Here is a 19,495-nt window from a genome sequence, read left to right as displayed (position 1 = left end):
CTCTCTCTTCTGCCTGGAAAAAAAGAAAAACAAAACTGTGGAGTGGGCAGTCGAGAGTATGAAAATTGATTTTGAAACTCATTTGATGTCAAGTCTTTATTGTCAAGAGTAGCATGTTCATTGATAATGACAGTGGATTGGGAGAGAGTAAGGTGGAGATGGAGGAGGAATAAGAAAGCAACAGGAGGAAAGGCAAAGAGAGGAAAAGTGCCTCACAAACAGTTGTTTTTTTTTTATTTCCTGGATGGAGGAAAGGTGTGGACAAGGTTTCAAGCAGAAGGAAGATTAAGGAGAGGGAATTTAATGAGAAAAGGATCCCTAGTCAACGGAGTCTGTCAAAAGGAGGAAGCCAATACTCAGCCCCAGAACCCAAGCTGAGCCCCACCAGGCAAACACACACAAATGTACACACTTCCATAGCCACAGTTTTTCTTAAATCCCTTCTACCAGAGATGTGCACTTCTCTATACCCTTTACTACTATCTCCACCAGATGTCTTTCTGACATTTGCTGTCTTTCAGCACACTAAACCATCCAGAGAACCAGTATTCTTGATCAGTCCCAATACTCCAACTGAACTAAATAAGTACTTCAGCTTCAGTGCTTCGTCAAACCTCAAGTCCAACTACCACTGCTCTTCAACCCAATCCTGTTGTGTCTCTAGTCCCTGAGACTAGTGCTCAGAGGATCTACTCAAGGACAGACCAAAAACATTAGCTCAGGTCACATTGCCGTTGTCTGCTTTGCAAACAAAACAATGATAAAATGCAGTAACATAATTCAGATTGCAGGTGTGTGTGTGTGTGTGTGTGTGTGTGTGTGTGTGTGTGTGTGTGTGTGTGTGTGTGTGGGTGTGTGTGTGTGTGTGTGTGTGTGTGTGTGTGTGTGTGTGTGTGTGTGTGTGTGTGTGTGTGTGTGTGTGTGTCTTTCTCGCTCTCTCTCGAGGAGTCAAAGCAGAGGATGGCCTGTCTTGAGTGATTACCTGTTGCACCCTTGTCAAGTCTTGCTCAAGTGGAGATGTTTGTGTTTCAGGAGAGTATTGAGTTGATCTTGACCTGCTCTTCTTGCAAAACAGCTCAATATAGCTAATGTTCTGACTTTATAAAAATAACTGAATTGTAACTGTTTATTTTTGTTTGTCATCCTGTTGAGTCCTTGTATTTGTTCTGACTTTGCATGTATTACTACAGTATTTCACTGTCTGCCAATCCAGAGTTGGGGGCAGCCAGGCAAGAAATAAACAGATTTGAAAAAGCAATCAACAGCCACCCCACACCCCTAACAAGCAGATTTGTATCTGATCCCCAGGTCATGTATTATTCATCAGTAATCACAACCAATCAGGAAAGAAATTAATCAATGAAGGAAAGAGGCAGGAGCAATATCTGCCATCTGGGGGTCATGCTGATCTCTCCACCCCTGGCACACACAACCGTGTGTGTGACTCAAAACATTCAAGGTCCAACACAAATATACACATACTGTAGGTATGTGCCTGCATGTGTAGCGACGAATGATTAATTTTATCATTTAAGATAATTCAAACGTTTATGAACCCTCCCCACACTGATATTAAACCAGCTTCTTTTCCACACTCTAATAGACTGTTTAAAGCCCTTTTGTGTTGCACAGAACGCGGCACACTTCCGAATGCTGTCAACCAATAGCATGTATGTATGGTGTCATGTGACTACCTCCTAGAAATCTGCGATGTAGTGAAGCCGTGCATCTTGAAAACATTATTTGACAACAACAGGCTGAACAATGAGCACCAGAAAACAAACTCTCTCTGTCTCTCTCTCTTTTTTTTTCTGGTGCTTGGATATTTTTCTCTCCGTCTTACCAATGAGCTCCATGCTCGTCCATATGGCCTGGATCAAAGGTGTTGCTTCTTCTTTACTGCCAGCCACTGCTGTTAATTAGGAAACAAGATCACAGGCAGTATCAGAATCCAAATTAATTGATATGAACAGATTGTCAAGTGATGTTCACTAATGTATAATTGAGCACCATGGAAGTGTCTCTGAATGCCTTTTGTGTTACTGTTGGTGCCTCATAACCCAGGATGCATTGCCACTGGCACAGGGCTTCAGCACAGGCAAGGGGTGTCCACGCTTTTTTTAAGGAGGGCCAGAGGGCCAACAGTCCCCGATCACAATTTTTTAAACAATTAAATGATGCAAACAAATATTCTGCTAGTTAAAATTTTGCAAATATGGTCTTGTCTGGAAACAGACAAGACCATATTCATAAAAGTGGTCGATGAACTCACCAGCAAAGGACGCAATGACGCTGTACACACCCAAATTATTACCAACCATGGCAGCCCACAGAGTTGTGAAATGCACTGTTCAGGGCTCCACAGTGACATAACTTCATCCCAAAGGCCTTGATGTGTGTAAATAGTTGTCTCCCTGCTGCATCTTTTCCTTGAAGGCTGACATTCAGAGCATTCAGATGTTTTGTTGCGTCAATCATGTTTGATAGTTTCAGCTAAAAGTATTAGTTTAAGCTAAAAGTACCTCTTAAAATACATGTTTTTATTCTAATTTTATGCATATGGTATTACTTTGGTTCAATTTTACTTTTATATATTCATGTTAGCAACCTATATTTAGTTTTTTGAGTTCTAAATTGTCTGTAGGTGTGAATGTAAGTGTGACTGATTGTCTGTGGCTCCGCGATGCACTGGCATCGCGCTTGGAGTATCCCCCGCCTGTCGCACGTAAGTCAGCTGGGATACGCTAGAGCTAGAGCTAGAGCTGCCCACCACTCTACCTCCCCTTCAACTGCATGCTTACAGGCCCTTTGTGTGTGTGTGTGTGTGTGTGTGTGTGTGTGTGTGTGTGTGTGTGTGTGTGTGTGTGTGTGTGTGTGTGTGTGTGTGTGTGTGTGTGTGTGTGTGTGTGTGTGTGTGTGTGTGTGTGTGTGTGTGTATTATGGGGCCTGTACACACTACAGTGCAATTTCCTCCGGGATTATTAAAGTATCTATCTATCTACTTAAGAAATTAATTGGTTCCGGAAGAAATTACGTCAGTAGAAAATTTCATGAGTAGAGACGTGTTTTCCATGCAAATGCCCTAATCTGTTCCAAGCCCCCCCCCCCAAGATTCAGACATAAATGTTTTATAAAGCATAAAACTGCATCAAAACACCTAACAAATACATGTTACAGTTAGATTATTACACAATAAATGAGAGTTGTGCGTAACATAAAAAACAAAGAATAAATAATTAAAATGATGGTTATTTACCTTTTAACTGCTGTCCTCACTGTTTTTTACCCTCTTTGGTTCATGCCCTCTTGCCCCACCATGAACAACAGAGTGAATTCAAGTCCTCCTTCTGAACTTCTCCAACCACCCACACGATGCCTTAAACTCCTTAAACTTCCCTTTGGAGAGATCAACCAAACGCATCCCTTTTTCAGGCTTTTCTATCATCTCTTGCTTTGTTTGTACGGACAAAAAAACTCTTTTCTTCATCTTTTCTTTTCCTCTTTTCTCCGTCACTTTCTTGGTCCATAGTGAATACTCTAAAAGTTAATATATTTACGTAAAACTATCAGAATACCTCATGGGTCGAGGGTTGAATGACGAGGACGCTGCAGAGACACCTATCTAGCTCCACACAGAGGTCCCTCTTAGCCAATGGGATGCCAGGATGCTAGGTAATAGCCAATGGCAGAGCAGCTATGAGAATGTTGCTTTCAGGAACCTGTGGGAGCTGAGAGTATCAGCCCATACTGTATTTTAACCTTTCGTAACTAGAAATTTCTTTCATAACTAGAGGTAATATTTTCCTGTTGAGGCGTTTCGTAAGTAGAAAATTTGGTATGTAGAGACATTCATAAGTAGAGGTACCACTGTGTATATACGCATGAGTTTGACTAACATTGTGTGCTGGAGTGAATTCACAATTTCCCTACAGGGGATCAATAAAGTCAATGAAAGAAAAGACAAACAAATAGATAAAATATTAATTACATATTGCACTGCAGAGCATTTCAGACACATAAAGTTCCAGCATTACCGAAGTGAATATCTTTTCTAACATGTGTTGTGGTATCTTTTGCCTCTATTGGACGGTACAACTGAAGGTGTGTGACAGGAAATGGGAGAGCGTGGGGGCCATGAAGGGCCGTGATCTGGATGAAGCCCACGGCGCTTAAACCACTGAGCTCTCTGTGCACCAGAAAGAAAATATCTTGAGGAACTTGTAACTTTAACGCTGATCTCATCCACATCCTCCAACGTGGCAGGTCAGTCAGGTTATGGGATTGAACACATTAAGGATTAAGGATTAAAAAGAGGATTTTAAAAACTCCCCCTGTCCCAGGATTTGTAATATAATGATACATTGAGATGTAACTGGTCAGACTGGTTAAGAAGGGAGGGATTTTTCTCTGAGCTTTAAGCAGGTCCAGGAGTGGACTGACAGATTTTTAAGGCTTAGTCCCACTTGAGTGATGAATTACATTAGTGATGATCAGGCTGTGTGTCCGTGTCAGGAACGAAAGCTACCATTTGCCCACCTTCCTCAAAGATTTTTTTTTAATATACAAAGTATTTGTCAAATTGTTCTGTCTGTTTCATGGCTCCATTATTGTTTTGAGAAGGTTCTGTTTACTGTTCATGTTCACTGTTCACTTTCAGACTTCTAGAATCCATTACACGTAACCAGAGATGGTCGTTAAAGAGGTCTTCTCACTATTAACAATTTTAAGTAAGATACCAAGGTGACGGATCCCATGAGTTCTACAAGGTTCCCTGGACTAATATTTACATCATTTCACAAGATCCATTTCAGTTGGAAAGTTGGAAAAGGAGGTTTGTGTCTTTGTGTCTGAACTTCAGTTTCCTTGTTTTTACCTGTTGTCATTGCTTCAACACATCTGCTTGATAATTAGAGGCAGTATTATAAATGAAGTTGCTTTATGATTCATATCAAATACTGACTTCACATTCATTTGTTGGATTAGAATAAAAGTTGCGGGAACATCATACGGTATGTTACAGATACATTATATTAAAGCACATGAATGAGATAATAGCAACCTTCATGACGATAAATCTGTCAGAAAAATACTTAGTAGTAGAATTATTTTTGGGAAATACCACCAGTTTATATCGCGTAGCGTAGAGAAGCTAGAATAATCAAAGGTCTCTGTGTTGCTTGAGTTAAAGGTGATATGCTTGAACTGGTGGTAAATGAAGGATATATGATTTTCTTTTTTCAAAGTTACATCGGAGCCATTTTAACATGTTAAAGAAATTAAAGAAAGAAATTAACTTTACTTACTATTTCTTTTTTGTTTGTTTGTTTAACAAAAATTCATTTTGACCCGTACCAGTGGAGACAGTTGAAAAAGTTTGTAGACCTACAGAATTGTTAAATCTTACATTCCATCCTGTCTTTCCCCAGAATTAAGAACACCCTCACCTCCTCCTCTGGAATTAACGTCCTGTCATTAGATCAGATATTCTTTTTATTGGTTCATCTTTGTCATAAATCATAAGCAGTTCTGACACCCGTCCCATTGATGTTGATTCCTCATTTCAAACCTACCTGCACAGGGAATATACTCATGTTATTTTTCTCTTTTGCATGCATGTTGCCTTTCACTCTGCCTTTCTTTTGTCCTTTTCACACAGACATTGTGCGTATTTTCAGGATGAAGATGTATGATCCTAGTGAGGTGATGATGATGATGATGATGATGATGTCCTCCCTGACATATTACATAAATAAACAAGAGAACTTCTTTTAACATCACAGTTATTTGTTGCTTTCCTTATCCCTAGACTTTTACAGTTTGTAGAGTTGTAAAAATCACCTCACAGATCATCTTCACACCCTAAATATATCTCACTCTGCACCACCATCACCACAGTGTCAGACGACAGCAAGTTAAAACCTACCAGTAATGTCATGATGTCACCAATTCAGGCCAGATTTACAATTAATAGAAAAAGTGCAGTGAGGAATTATTGAGGGACAAAGAGATGGATGAGGAGAAATGAGTGCAGCTGGTGTTATTTTTCTCTCCTGTGTCTTCAGAGCCTCAGATCTACAGGACTGGGAAGGAAAACAAAGCCCCGCTTGTGAAATTCTGATCTGACTGTCAAGGAAGGAAAGGTACAGAATTGGGAATTGTCAGTTCTCTGTCATGAATGGGAAATGTTGCATCAAAGAAGAAAAACACCCTCCATCATTTTAATATGAAAACTGACCAATGCCAATAACACTGGATTTAGAGTTATGAGGCAGGCAGGTAAGAGTGAAATAGTGGACTGGATAAATGTGTAGTGTGTGTGTGTGTGTGTGTGTGTGTGTGTGTGTGTGTGTGTGTGTGTGTGTGTGTGTGTGTGTGTGTGTGTGTGTGTGTGTGTGTGTGTGTGTGTGTGTGTGTTTGTGTGTGTGTGTGTGTATGACGACAGTCTGGAAAAAAATATATACAAATACAGTATATATATACAGTATATATGTACAGTATATATATATATATATATATATATATATATATGTCTGAAAGGTTGTTCTTAAGTTGCATTGTTCGTAAGTCCAATCTTTAATCACCATTTGCATTCATTTAAATTCCATTACTATTCAACCATTACAAAAGTTCTATTCCCTAAGACTGACCAGAAACAATAACAGGACATTAAAACAACACATAATAAAATAAAATTCAGTATTCTGAAGCGCACAAAATCCAGGCCAAAAAAAAAAGGCCTAAACAAACTGTAAGTCGACTGATGCAAAGCAGGAGACAGTTTCCAAAATGTGAGTAAAATGATGGAACATTCTAAGTTTTCCAAAGTACAAAATCCTCAAAACATAGTCCAAAAATAAAATTACACAAAGTTTTATACACAAAAATGTATAAACAAAATGACAACCAAAGACGTGAAAACGGGGTCACAGTGGCCATGATTGGCCAGAAAAGTCCCCCAGATCCTAACATAACCCCTAAATGCTCATTATCATCAGCGGCATCAACGTGGATGTTCCACAGCAAGTCAATACAGTGGCACTGGTTCCAGTTACTCCTGCTGGGTGACGGATTCTATTAGAATCCAGTATGCTTCATGTTTTCTGGACACATATGAAGTGAATGTAAATCCTGCAGGGAGACACACAACCGATCATTCCTGCTGGATGTGGACTTCAAAAAAATCACTGAATCACATTTACTCAGAGAGAATTCAATAGAGCCTGTCAATTTCAGTGATTAGGCGGAGGCGGGAATCGAACCCTCCAATCACTGGACGACCTGCTCTACCAACTGATCTGGATTCCATCACTACTAACCTATGATTTATGCAAAAATGCATTTTAAGTCATATATTAACCCCTTCACTGCCAGCTGTTTTCAGAGTAGAGATCCCCAGACTGCCAGCGGCTTTAGAGCGTTTTGCCCGATCCTACAAGAACCAGACGATATTGTGTTCTCTATGTGAAGACCGAAACGACCAAAATAAAGAATTGACTGTCATCTTTCATCAGGGAAAAAAAAATAATTTCTCCCTTTTGCTGTTGTTTAGTAATCAGCAGTAGAACACAGGCTGGTGTCACCAAATACACCACTTTCTGACTAAAAAAAAGGGTTACAGTGAAGGACATTTATTTCGAAGCTTCATCCTCTCCATCATCTGTCGTCTTTTAAGTGTGTTGATTCTAACACTCAACAATACAACTACAACTAATATAACCACAGTTTGGGCTCTATATGTCGTTTTTTACAGACATTATCAACATGTGATTAAGTGAATTCATGCCAATACTAATAAAGATTGGAGAAAAGCAAACACGTTTTTAGGAATACAAAGAACTATTAAGTTTCAACAAAACAAATTTTCTCCAACATCTAATGTCTGATCCAGCAATCAACGTAAAAATATTTTTTGAATAATAACTGGTAAATTACTGCAACAAGCACCGATGCCTCACTTTAAATGTTGACTTTAAAAAAGAGTTTATCTTAGATCATTATAATAATCTAAGAAGGCTTGGATTAATTATTTTTTTCTTCACTGCCTGAATACATGTCCACATGTTAAAACAGGAACTTAGTATAAGCTGATTAATGGGCTTCATCAATGGAGCTCCAGCCAGCCCATAAATCCCTGTAACACATCGTGAACATCCTGAGTAACACAAGCAAACTTGAGTCATCACTCATAGAATTTTTATAACTAAAAAAGTATAAGCAAAATATTTATTAAGATGATTACGGATAAAGAAAATAAAGACCCAACTTTGCAGTTGAAGTTCAGGTGAAAGGATGTTAGTGTTGCTTGATTCTCTGGCTGTATTTCAGTATCATAATAAAGTTATTGGTACAGAAGTGTATTTAACAATAACAGACTACCACTGTTGAAATTCTTTACAGTGTAAGGACATTTAGACCATAATGATGTTATGGGGTCGATTTTCAGCTCCCAGCAAGATGTAATGATAAAATATACAAGAATAATGACACTAGCAGGTAGGACATTATAGAAAACTTGAAGGTATTTCATGTGAATTTTTTTTTTTGGGGGGGGGGGTAATACAGGAGTTTCCCAGCAGTTAAACCCATAGACGTGATTGATACTGATATTTATTGTTGTCTAACTCTGTGTGACAAACAGCAGCCCGGGGGCCTTAAACAAGGGGTGAATCAAGGCTTTACTCACTCCACAGATTTTGCATTCACCTTCCTAAATTCTTGGCACCGGCTCCCAGAAACATGCACACATTGATTTAACCATTGCACAGCAACCAAAGCCTTGGCAGTGAGGCGCTCAGGCCCTGGCACCGTTTGATTTAATGAGTGGCAGCTTAGAGTCCACTGCCACTGCCTAGCAGCCAAATATATAGAGAAGCAGGGAGGAAATAGAGAGAGAGGAGAGAGAAAGACCTGTGCTGCTGATTGTGCGATTGGCTCATTGTGTGTGTTTGTTTAAGGCCTTGGCCGGCAAACGGGCGACTCGTCTCCCTCCAGCGATGCTGAGCGGTGAGGAAAAGACAACCGATGAGAGAAAAAAAAGGACAGAGAAACAACATAAACACAATAGTACAATAAATTGGGTTGCTGGTCATTTGTGAGGACAATTAATTAAAATCAATTTCCTGCTTTCATTCATTCCTTTGCTGCCTCTGTTCTGTTGAGCCAAATCTCAAAAGCTGGCCACAGAGACTCCCCAGTCACACTCAGAGAACGGGATCCAACTGAGGCGGCCCCATCCAAACCACAAGCAGCCTTCAAAGATAGAATTAAAGTAAAACATAATGGCTGCTCTGCATTAGAGAGAACACAATAGATGGTGTCTAAAAGCCCTCTGCTGCCCTGTTACCCAAAGGCTGGCAATGTTTAACAAATACATTCAGATGCTGTCCTGTCATCATGACTTTACTATCAAGCTGAACAAATATGTGCAAAAAGGACTACAGTGAAACATATCCATGTAATTTTTTATTTTTATTTTTAATTATTTATTTTTTAAATTCAGGTGGTGATTTTTTATTTTTTTTTAAAAAGACAGAGAGCAGCAATAGACATGAAAAACCACAGGAAGCAGGAAGAGAACAAACAGATCTGCAAAGGATGAAGGATCTGAAACAGGGAAGGAGCTTCCACCACCGTAAGACAACTGAAAGTTTGTTGAAGCACTATCGTGACACTGAAACTGGATATAAAGTCATGCCTGTAATGAACGCCATCCCATCCACCTGCCAATAACAGTGTTATATACTGTATGTTTAACACTTTTATATATGTCTCAAAGTTATTATCAATGCATTCATAAATGCACATATACTGCCAATTGACCAGCATTACGAGCTGCACACAGGTTTAGAGGGTTATCTGTTTTTCTATTCTGAGCTGATAAATGCATTATGTTCAACTGATTTATATAGAGGTAAGTTGGTAAATGACCATTTGTTAATCAAAGTGGTGTGAAAGCACCCAGAATTATGAGTACACTGTTTTGCTTGCTTAAAAAGATGTTTTGCTAAGTTTGACAGGCCTCCCTAGAGTTCACTTGGAGACTTTCAGAACTATTCTGCTCTGCTGAAATCCTCTCAGAGTGCTGGTAAGGTAAGGGTTAACAAAGACTAACCCACACACACCCCCATCTGCTGCTGCCCCGTCTCTGCTCCCGTCAGCGCAGCAGCATCTGATGCAGTCAACTCCAGGTTCCACAGAAGACGTCAACACCGTTAAACTTAAGGTTACCTAAACTTTGTTTCTGGGATTTGGGCCAGGCTGTTGAGCCAGCCGGTAATGAGCAGCAGAGGTGGAGCACAGCAGAGAAAAGACCTCCTTCCACCATATGGCAGGTTGGGAGGGGTCATCACTGAAAGAGACGCGACTGGAAATCACTCAGTACTATGGAGCTGGTCCGAGCACGACACTAAAATAATGTTTTTAGAATTTAGATTTTTTTTTTCACCAGTTTGAGCGCTACAGGAGGAAAATGCTAATTTCTACTTAAAAACTCATTTTTGTTTATATGGAGCAAAATCACAGCAGTCACAATAAAACATATTTGTCTAAAGATATATCCCCATGCATAATAATAATAATTATTATTATTATTACTAATTATAATAATTATAAGTCAGCCAGAATCTGATGATCTTTATCAAATAGGAAAGGTTATGAAACAGAAACAACTGACCGATTTTAATCCCGTTCTGCAGTTCAGAAGCGATGCAAACAACTAAAGCAACAGAAGAGAGTGTGAAACTAAAATGCATGCATGAACTGAACAGACTGAGGATGAGCAGAAAAAGGCAACATGCATCATAAAAATGTCCATCAAGTCCATTGGGAATTACTATTTTCTAATGATAAAAGCCAAAGAAGAATCCAAGGCATATGAATAACACAGGGGGGATGGGGCTCAACACAGGAAGTAACACAAAGAGTAAAAGAACACAGGTAGAAACAGAGGCTAACAAAGAAAAGAACACGACAAACACACGAGGGCTGATGCAGGGAGTAGCCTGATTACACTAGGGGAATACTATGAAATTTAAATATCAGGTATACTGTTTGGTGTTGCATAAAATCTGTGCATACCAATAAACATGGAATCAGACTGGGCATCTGACAATCTGCACAGGACTGTCTCATGTCAGCAACAGCGACTTTTCTGTAGGGTGTAATCCATGATTACCAAGCATAATACAGGCGCAAGGGTGTTCTATCTTTTGGATATAAAAGTGAATCTATGTGTAACCTGTTTTCTACAAATAGCACCTCTTGAATCCCTTAGTTTATGGTATAAATGGACATTTTCAACATGCTAAGGGCGGCTGGAGTCTTTCCAGATCCCCTTAAGCAGATTGACAAATTACTACGCACCACCAAATAGAAGGAGAACAGAAAAAAGTAGAATACAAGAACAGGATGCTGGGTGCATCTGAGCCGTTCTCCCCTCTGTTTTTAATCAGAGGAGGAAGACTGACATGTCCAATCATAACAAATCATCAGCTGGTAAATGGGCCTTGACAATCACTGTCAGCCAGCCTACATTAGAAGACCCCCTTCCCTGGACATCAATCAACGCTTTATGGACTGATTACTTCACTCATTATTTAATTACAGCTATTCATTTATTCAACTACTGAAGACATTTTCACAAGGCCTAATCACTTCTTTGTTGAGAATCGTATTTTTACTTTCTTATTCATGTCATTTTTTTCTTTCTTTTTTTTTGGTTCATTCTGTCTTCAATGAATGAAATCTGAGTGAGGAGAGCTTCCCCCTCATCCTACCACTACTTTAGAAAGAAACCAGTGGAAGCTCAAATTAATAAAATTATGTCTCAGACATTTGAATAACTTGGAATGAGCCAAACATCAATATTATTCAGGTGAATATAAAATAAATATCAATAATTCTCACTTTTGCTGAAAAAACTCAGCAAAAGTGAGAAGCCCTCTTTACAAATCATGTGCAAAATGGCCCCTCTGGAATTATTCTCTGAAATAAGCCCATTAACTATGGTGACTGGGTCCGTTTCACAAAGCAGGTTTAGTTAAACTCTGGCTATGTTAAACCTGAAATCAGGGAAAACCAGGGTTTTCGGTGTCACAAAGGGAGTTAACTTAATCCAGATTCAGAGCAGTAACCCTGGCCGGTTTCACGAAGCGAGTTGAACTGAACCTCTGGGTTTGTTACCATAGTAACAGACACTCTGAAGCTAACATGGTCGGGAGCAGGTTTTATTCCACAAACCCAGGGTTTCCTCTGACTCCGCCCCCTTTCACAGACACTCACGCCGTTTCACTTCCTGATTTTGTCGGACTGAGAGTTTTACCGAAGGCCAGTTTTATGAAAAAAACTTTAGAGGCAAACATGGCATGTCCGTTTGTGAAGGCTCAGCATTAATTACGTCTTCTCCTTGCTGGCCCGTGTGTTAATGTGTTATTACACCCATTGATACAGAACGTAAGAGAATGTCTCCAACAGACCAGCACTGCTCCATTTCTCCCATCAGGCCGAGCGGTCCTCGGTTTATCTCTAGGGCTCAGATAACTGCCCCAGTTCCAGTGCAATAAATTTCAATGAAACATTTACTTTGTACACCTGGATAGGCAAATTTTCCTCCATTTTCCTTCAATTAGCACGAGACACCTTGCTGTGCGTTGACCCGATCCCTCCCCACTGACTGACCTCCATTTCTGGAGTAACTAAAAATGTGGGCAAATATCTGGCCCTGTGGTCCAAGGGGTAATTATTACTTATGTTACTGCCTCTCCTCAGGGGGGGGGGATGCGATGCCTTGGCCAGCTCTCCTGTCTGAAGCCCGGCCAGTTATTTCCTTCAGAATCAGGCAGCATTAACCTTCTGGATGAAGACCCATTTTGTTGTAAATTACCAATTAATGAGATGAATCGTGTCCTGAGACGCTGCAGATGAATAAAACATGAAGCAAAGACAATGAGGGCAAAAAAAATACTGTAATGGACATACAATGGGCATGAAGGGTGGGAAACCTGAAGCAGGAGGTAATAAATACATTTTTGCACACATACACACACACACACACACACACACACATACAAGTATAGTATGCAAACATTTCATGCAGACTGCCATCACCCTAAAAAAGGCTGAGTTCACAAACACTTTTACTCTTTTATGTTCTTGTTTGGTTTTCTCCACGATGGTGTGCTGCTTTTCTTTGTCACCGTTGTTACTTCCTGTTTGGTAGCAACGGAGACACACAAGGGCTTCAGAAGCAGGTCTCTTTACACGCTCTGATTTTCCGCCCCTTCTGCACAGTCTACTTCCAAAGTGACTGCCAAAATGTAATGTTTTGGCATCCTTCATGATTGTGGGAAATGACACCTATCCACTCCACGACGGCTTGATGAAGCCCGACTCCCACAGGAAGCAAAGAGCCTTCGACTGCTAGCTGTCAACAGGCACACGGAGTTGGGTGGAATACGTTTGGCATCCGTGCCTACAGGTGGATAATGATCCACTTTATCCTTCGGATCACCAAGATCATCAAAATGACAATAGTTACTGAGAGATTTCCAGTAAGAGGCACTGGTGCCACTGGGAAGATGATGGTGATACAATCTCTGCAGAGAGTAAGAGGTAAAACACCTTTTTCCATGTCAGGATACATTTGTTTGGAACCATACTGAATCATTTGAATTATATTTTACATTGTGGGATTTCCATTGTGGCATTTTAGCTCATTTTCAGTGAATTAATCCAATTGAATTTCTAGGAGTATCTCAAATGTTTCTGGTTGGACACCAGGTGATATTCACTGTTCAAATGATAGTCAGCTGAATCAGATCCAAAGGGAAGCTTTTCCATCACTAGATAAAAGTTAAGAACACTAGATTGAGGTTTTGCATTCTAAAAGTCCACTTTTTGAATGCAAAACCGTGGGTTCTCTCCGGGTTCTCCGTCTTCCTCCCACCTCCAGAAACATACTCTTCATCGATATCAATGCCCAACTGTGCAGGATCCAGAGTATCCTGACCTAAATTGTTTCTATATTCTATGGACATAACAGACTGAATTAAGTTTAGAATTCAATGCATTGACTTTGCAGTTTGACAATTACTTAATCTCTAGAATAAAGACTGTTTTGTGAAAATGATCCGAGCTTGAGCAGTGAACATTGTCGTGTCTCTTAGGACGTATGTGAAATTGGTTGAGGGGAACTTTTCCAAATAACTGCAGTCAAGAATATCAGAAGGGAGAAGGGAGAGTTAATATAATGAGTGAGAAATCAATAACATAAAATCATATACGCATTCATCCTCCACTGCAATATCACAACTCCTGTAGAAATGCCAATTTCTATCCTTCGTCACTATTATGTCCTTTCTAAAACTATTTCTACCATATGGAAGCCAGTGAGGATGGGATGTAGTGTTTCTTCAATGGGCAAGTTGAATTATCCTCAAACTTTTCTCCCTCCGTGTCTCGCTTACATCTCCTCTTCCCCTTCTCTCCCGACGTGACGCCTCTCCTCCCTCTCCTCTCTTTCATATTTCCAAAGCTTAACTTCTTTGTCTCAAGCCCCACTTTGCTTTTCATCTTAAGACAAAGATTTATGTAAATCTTCGGGCTGGGCTTTAATGCGAAGCGCCATGTGAGAAATAGCATCCCTAAACCATGGCATTGTTGTTGAAAATGACAAGGCAGGCCCGTTAATCCTACAATGCGATCATCCAAATATGCCATAATGCCATCTGTAGGCAGAAGAATCTGAATATCAAAAAGACGCCGTGCACCTCTTGTACATCGCCTTCAGTGCTTCCATCGTTAACATGCTGCCTCCTTATATATCCCCCTTTTCTTTTTCTTTCTGTCTCAATCTGCTTGTCATATTTCCTGCTATTGAAAAATATTGTAATAAAAGGAACATAAAATGCAACAATCAAAGTTTAATGTCGAGCAGAAATCACTCTTGCATTCAAGATTGTCTTCATTGTTTCACATATTTTTACTTATGGAAGCTTAGAAACATTACATCTGTGTAATTACTTACTGTAAGTAGATGCAATTTAGAGAATAAAGGAAAGATGGCTTCAGCTTTGTCACCAAGATGTGTTCATTTTACAACAGCAACTTTGTCACAGACCAATATTAGGATCAACATTTCAGTCTGATCACTACATATGTGAGGCAGTACGCCTGAATTTATTTATTATAGGGTTAAAGGTTGAGGCTATGTCTATTAATGACTGGTGAAGATTTAATTTCTAAAAAGAATTGATGGTAAAAATAAGGACAACCAAGAAGAAACATGACTGTTTTTTGGTCATTTTTGGTCATGAAACATCTGTCACAATTAAATGCCCCGACCCCAGCTTCTGTCTTCACTCCCTTCAAGCATTTGCCTCTTGACAGTCCTGGCACCTCCACAACTGACCCCACACCCTACAAACCCCCCAACACTCCCCTACTTATTCCTCTGCATCCAGGCAGGGAGGAACCATGCGAGGATTTTGTCAGGGAGAATAACTGTGCTGATCTTGAAGGTTTAAGACCCCCCTGTACCTGTCAACAGTGTGTCTCTGGCACTGACGACCAATGGCTTAAGTCATTTGAAGTTGCTTCTTTTCTAAATGAGGAGGGGAGGAAGCGCAGCGAGTGCTGACAGCCAGTTAGCGTCTTGAAATAATTCCATACCTCTGAATAACCAGAGGTGTCTGTTTGACTTAATCCAACCCCCCCACCACCACCACCAACCCCCCTACTCACATTATTTTACAGACATGGAAATAAAAGCGACTTGTGGGCCTAATAATGAGGAAATGGTGGCAGAAAGGATGGCATTTTTTATTCTGTCACAATGCAGACTGTAATTCCAAAGCACTGCAAATCAGTCAGGAGAACGGACTCTTCACTCTTCATTAATTTAAACATGACAGTTACTCTGTCATAATGATAATATTACACTGAACCCTAGGATCCAAAAAGACATAAAGCAGACTCGCCACCACTACTATTTCTTCTGATAATCTTTTGATTATTGTCATGAGTATCTCTTTTGGCCTGAAAATCAGAAAATCCTTCTGATATTGTGTCTGATCATGGACCATAGTACTCTGCTCAATTCTAAAAAGCCATTTGCAAACTAATTTTTCAATCTTCCAGCTTGTTTTTTTCCATCCCCAGACAGTGGACAAACTGAACAATTAAACCAGAAGTTAGAGGTTGCTCCTATCAATCAATCAATTAACCTTTATTTATATAACAATCACATCATCATACATTTCTAAGCGCTTTAACAGACAGAGCAACCCAGCAGAACCCTCCAGAGCAAACATAGGAGACAACGGCAAGGAAATACTCCCTCATTGAGGAAGAAACTCTGGGCAGGACCCAGACTCTGGAGGGCGGTCATTTGCCTTCACCGGTTGGGTGGGAAAGGAAATACAATACAATCACATAAATAATGAATTTCTCAGTTTTTGAGTTCCCCAGTTTAGGATCAATAAGGTATCTATCTAGCTAGCTAACTACACGCATGAGGTCCTTGGAAACTACCTTATGGAGGAAGACTCTTCCCTGGACAGAGTAACCCCACAACTCCTTGCCCATCTTGGTCATTGGCCTCTACCCTTCCACTGTTACCTGGGTTACCAGGCCCCATTTTTTCCATCCAAGAAGAGGAGGTCGCAGTGGCCTCTGCTCAGGCTTTCATGCACCACTGCAAGAAGACTTGGTCTCAGGCCAAGTCGCAGCTCTTGCGTTCTTCAGATATCTTCAAGAACAGGTGGATAGGCTTCGATCAGCCACCTCAACATAAATGTAGTTCAGAGAATTATGTTCTCCACACAAAATCTGCATCTCAGGTCTCTATGTGGCAAGCTGCAGTCCAGGTATGTTGGACCAAAGGTAATGAGTCCTGGTTTGGACAGACTTGCCTTGCCTTGGCTATTCATCATTTATCCCACGTTCCATGTCTCCCAAGTGAAATCGTTGTCTCAAGCCCTCTATCCACACCTGTCATGGTCCAGACTAGTATCCACCCTCCCTCGTCTGCTGACCAGGCTTGTCAGCATTGTTCCAACTAGGTTGTCCCTCTGCCCTGTCCCCAGGTTGACCTGGAAGTGTGGTGGCCAACTGCCAGTGCCTAATACTCCACACCCGTCTTTATTCCACAACCTCTTCCTGCCTCACTGGCCCTGACAGACAAAACAGACACATGTCATTTGCATTTCTGTTGTCATTATGGCCAATAGCAGGCTGATTGGAAAACAGTGGTCCAACATTAATCGCGGGAGTTACGTTCCAAATATAACCCGCACCAGGCAAACTCCATGAAGTAGTCAATTTTTACAATTATTATGGATGTTTTAAAGCTGTAAACCCCTCACTACACATTTTATATACTTTTCTCAGACAGGCATTAACATTTTCACATTTTTCTCTCTTGTTTAAACACTCAAAATTCAAACCTTAGTAGAAAAATAAGTCCAGCTTTATGTGGGATGATTAGCATATCCCTCTGCCTTGGGGGTGCTACCGCAGGTGCCTTTGACGGTCCAGAGTGTTTCGTCGACATTGTGGGCTTCTTGGGGAGAAAACTTGCAAACATAAAGTCCAGCACTTCGCAATCACACTGCTAGCAATTTAAGATTTATCTAAATTTGGCAAGCTGAATGCATTCTGTACTGTACAAGGAACACGTACTTGGCTTGTAGTGAACAGGCATTGGTGGCTTTTTGTAAAGTTTCCGCTCTGGAGCTGGTGCTCAATAGGAAAAGCCAAATCTTCAGCTGCCCTGAATGAGAATTATTGAACTGAATTTTTGTCGAAAAGTCCGATTGGAAAATAAGACAATCCATTATTTAATTACATAATTTTTGAGCATTGACATGCCTGCCATTGTAGGCAAGCGTTGTATTTAAATGTGAAAATGATGTGATGTAAAGTATGTAAAGTACCTCTAACAGATGTACTGCAATCAGTGTTCAGTATTGTATCTTTATATTTTTTCCATGTATTTTTATCCAGTCTCATAGTTAAAAAAATAATAATAAAAAGTACTAAATGCTAAATAAGTATTAGGAAACTGCGGTCAGTTCTGAACTAAAGAAAGAAAAATCTGAGATGGAAATATGGTTAGTTTTATTTTGTGTGTGTGTTTTTAGCATTTTTTTAATGGGATTGAAATACGTAGTATATACTGTACATACTGCATTTCCAAAATTATGCTATGAATTAAAATACACAACTATAACAGAACTAAACACTGTTAAAAAATTATGTCACTAAAAATTTCATTTATTGTATTCATTTGGTGTTAAATAGCAAAACAAGAACACATTAATATTGACCTGTGATAAAGATCAATAATGTTGATGTTCAATGTAATAAATGAACTAAAAAGTATTTTAACGGAAATAATCTGATTTAATTAATAATATCCAAATAGTTATAATATTTATATGCGTAAAAAGTTAGAAGCTACAAAAAAAGTTTGACACTACACTGCAAAGATACAATAGCTTGATTGTGTTTATGTTTTAAAGTGTCCAAAACAAAACGTTCCATTTTAATAATATGAAATTATATATATATATATATATATATACACACTTTGAAGTGTATTTGTCTTTTTTATCATATTAAATATTGTATTTTTTAAATATAACTACATGTGTGTGTTAAGATAACATCCTTCTTTCACCAAGCACAAACTACCGTTGTGGAATGATGCAGACTGGGTAAAATTATCTGAGCTAAAAAATGAATATGTCGGTCCATGTGAGTGATTTCCATGCCTTCTTATCGCAGTACAAATTATGTAATTTTAAAAAAGAAGAAGCAGAAAACAAGAGTCTGAATGTCATGTTTACTGTAAGAAGTCAATGGCATTCATGACCACACCTCAGTAACATAGAGAACACAAGTCATATCCCATACGAGTCAGTTCATGAAATAAAGTGACATCACAAACAGCGTTACATCTCTGCTCCAGTAAACAGCCCGCCCCCATCTCCAGGTCACATTCCACATTGTTACATATCAAAACGTACATTTTTTTCATCTCGTCCCATTTTTCTTATCTTTGAATACCAACACAAGGAAATCTAAATAAACCTAAAATAGAATGTGGAATTGATTTGATTTCTTTGGAATGACGCAGCGGAAGAAGAAATTTAAACAGGAAATACAGGTGTACCTCGGCTTACGTCGGTTTTCGAAAAAATCCAGTTCACGTTATTTTACTAGACTTTACGTCGGACTTGTAAAATCACTAGTAAACCATTTAAACCACATAAAATCGTATTATTATCCCGTATTCAGCTGGGATAGGTTCCAGCAACCCCTGTGACCCACAAAGTGAAAGAAGCAACATTTTATTGTACTATAATAAAACTAAAATTTATTTGTATATAAGCTTAAAATAGATTCATACTAACAAATTTTTGAAAATGCATTCATAAATAAAGTACAGTATAGAACTGGGAAGGGTTATCCTCAGTTAGCCTTCTTTTCATATTCT

General features: G+C 39.5%; 1 protein-coding gene across 1 annotated transcript in view; it reads right to left on the bottom strand.

The window, feature by feature from the left end:
* Positions 1 to 18,882: 18,882 nt before the first annotated feature.
* Positions 18,883 to 19,495, bottom strand: part of bcl11ba (BCL11 transcription factor B a) — a 29,552-nt gene continuing 28,939 nt past the window's right edge. Inside the window, exon 3 of the mRNA XM_068339629.1 lies at positions 18,883 to 19,495. This exon is cut by the window's right edge and continues 5,716 nt beyond it. The gene's annotated coding sequence lies outside the window, so the exon portion shown is untranslated.

This window comes from Antennarius striatus, chromosome 17 (assembly GCF_040054535.1).
Source record: "Antennarius striatus isolate MH-2024 chromosome 17, ASM4005453v1, whole genome shotgun sequence".
NCBI lineage: Eukaryota > Metazoa > Chordata > Actinopteri > Lophiiformes > Antennariidae > Antennarius > Antennarius striatus.
This window is presented reverse-complemented; position numbering and strand designations above follow the sequence as displayed.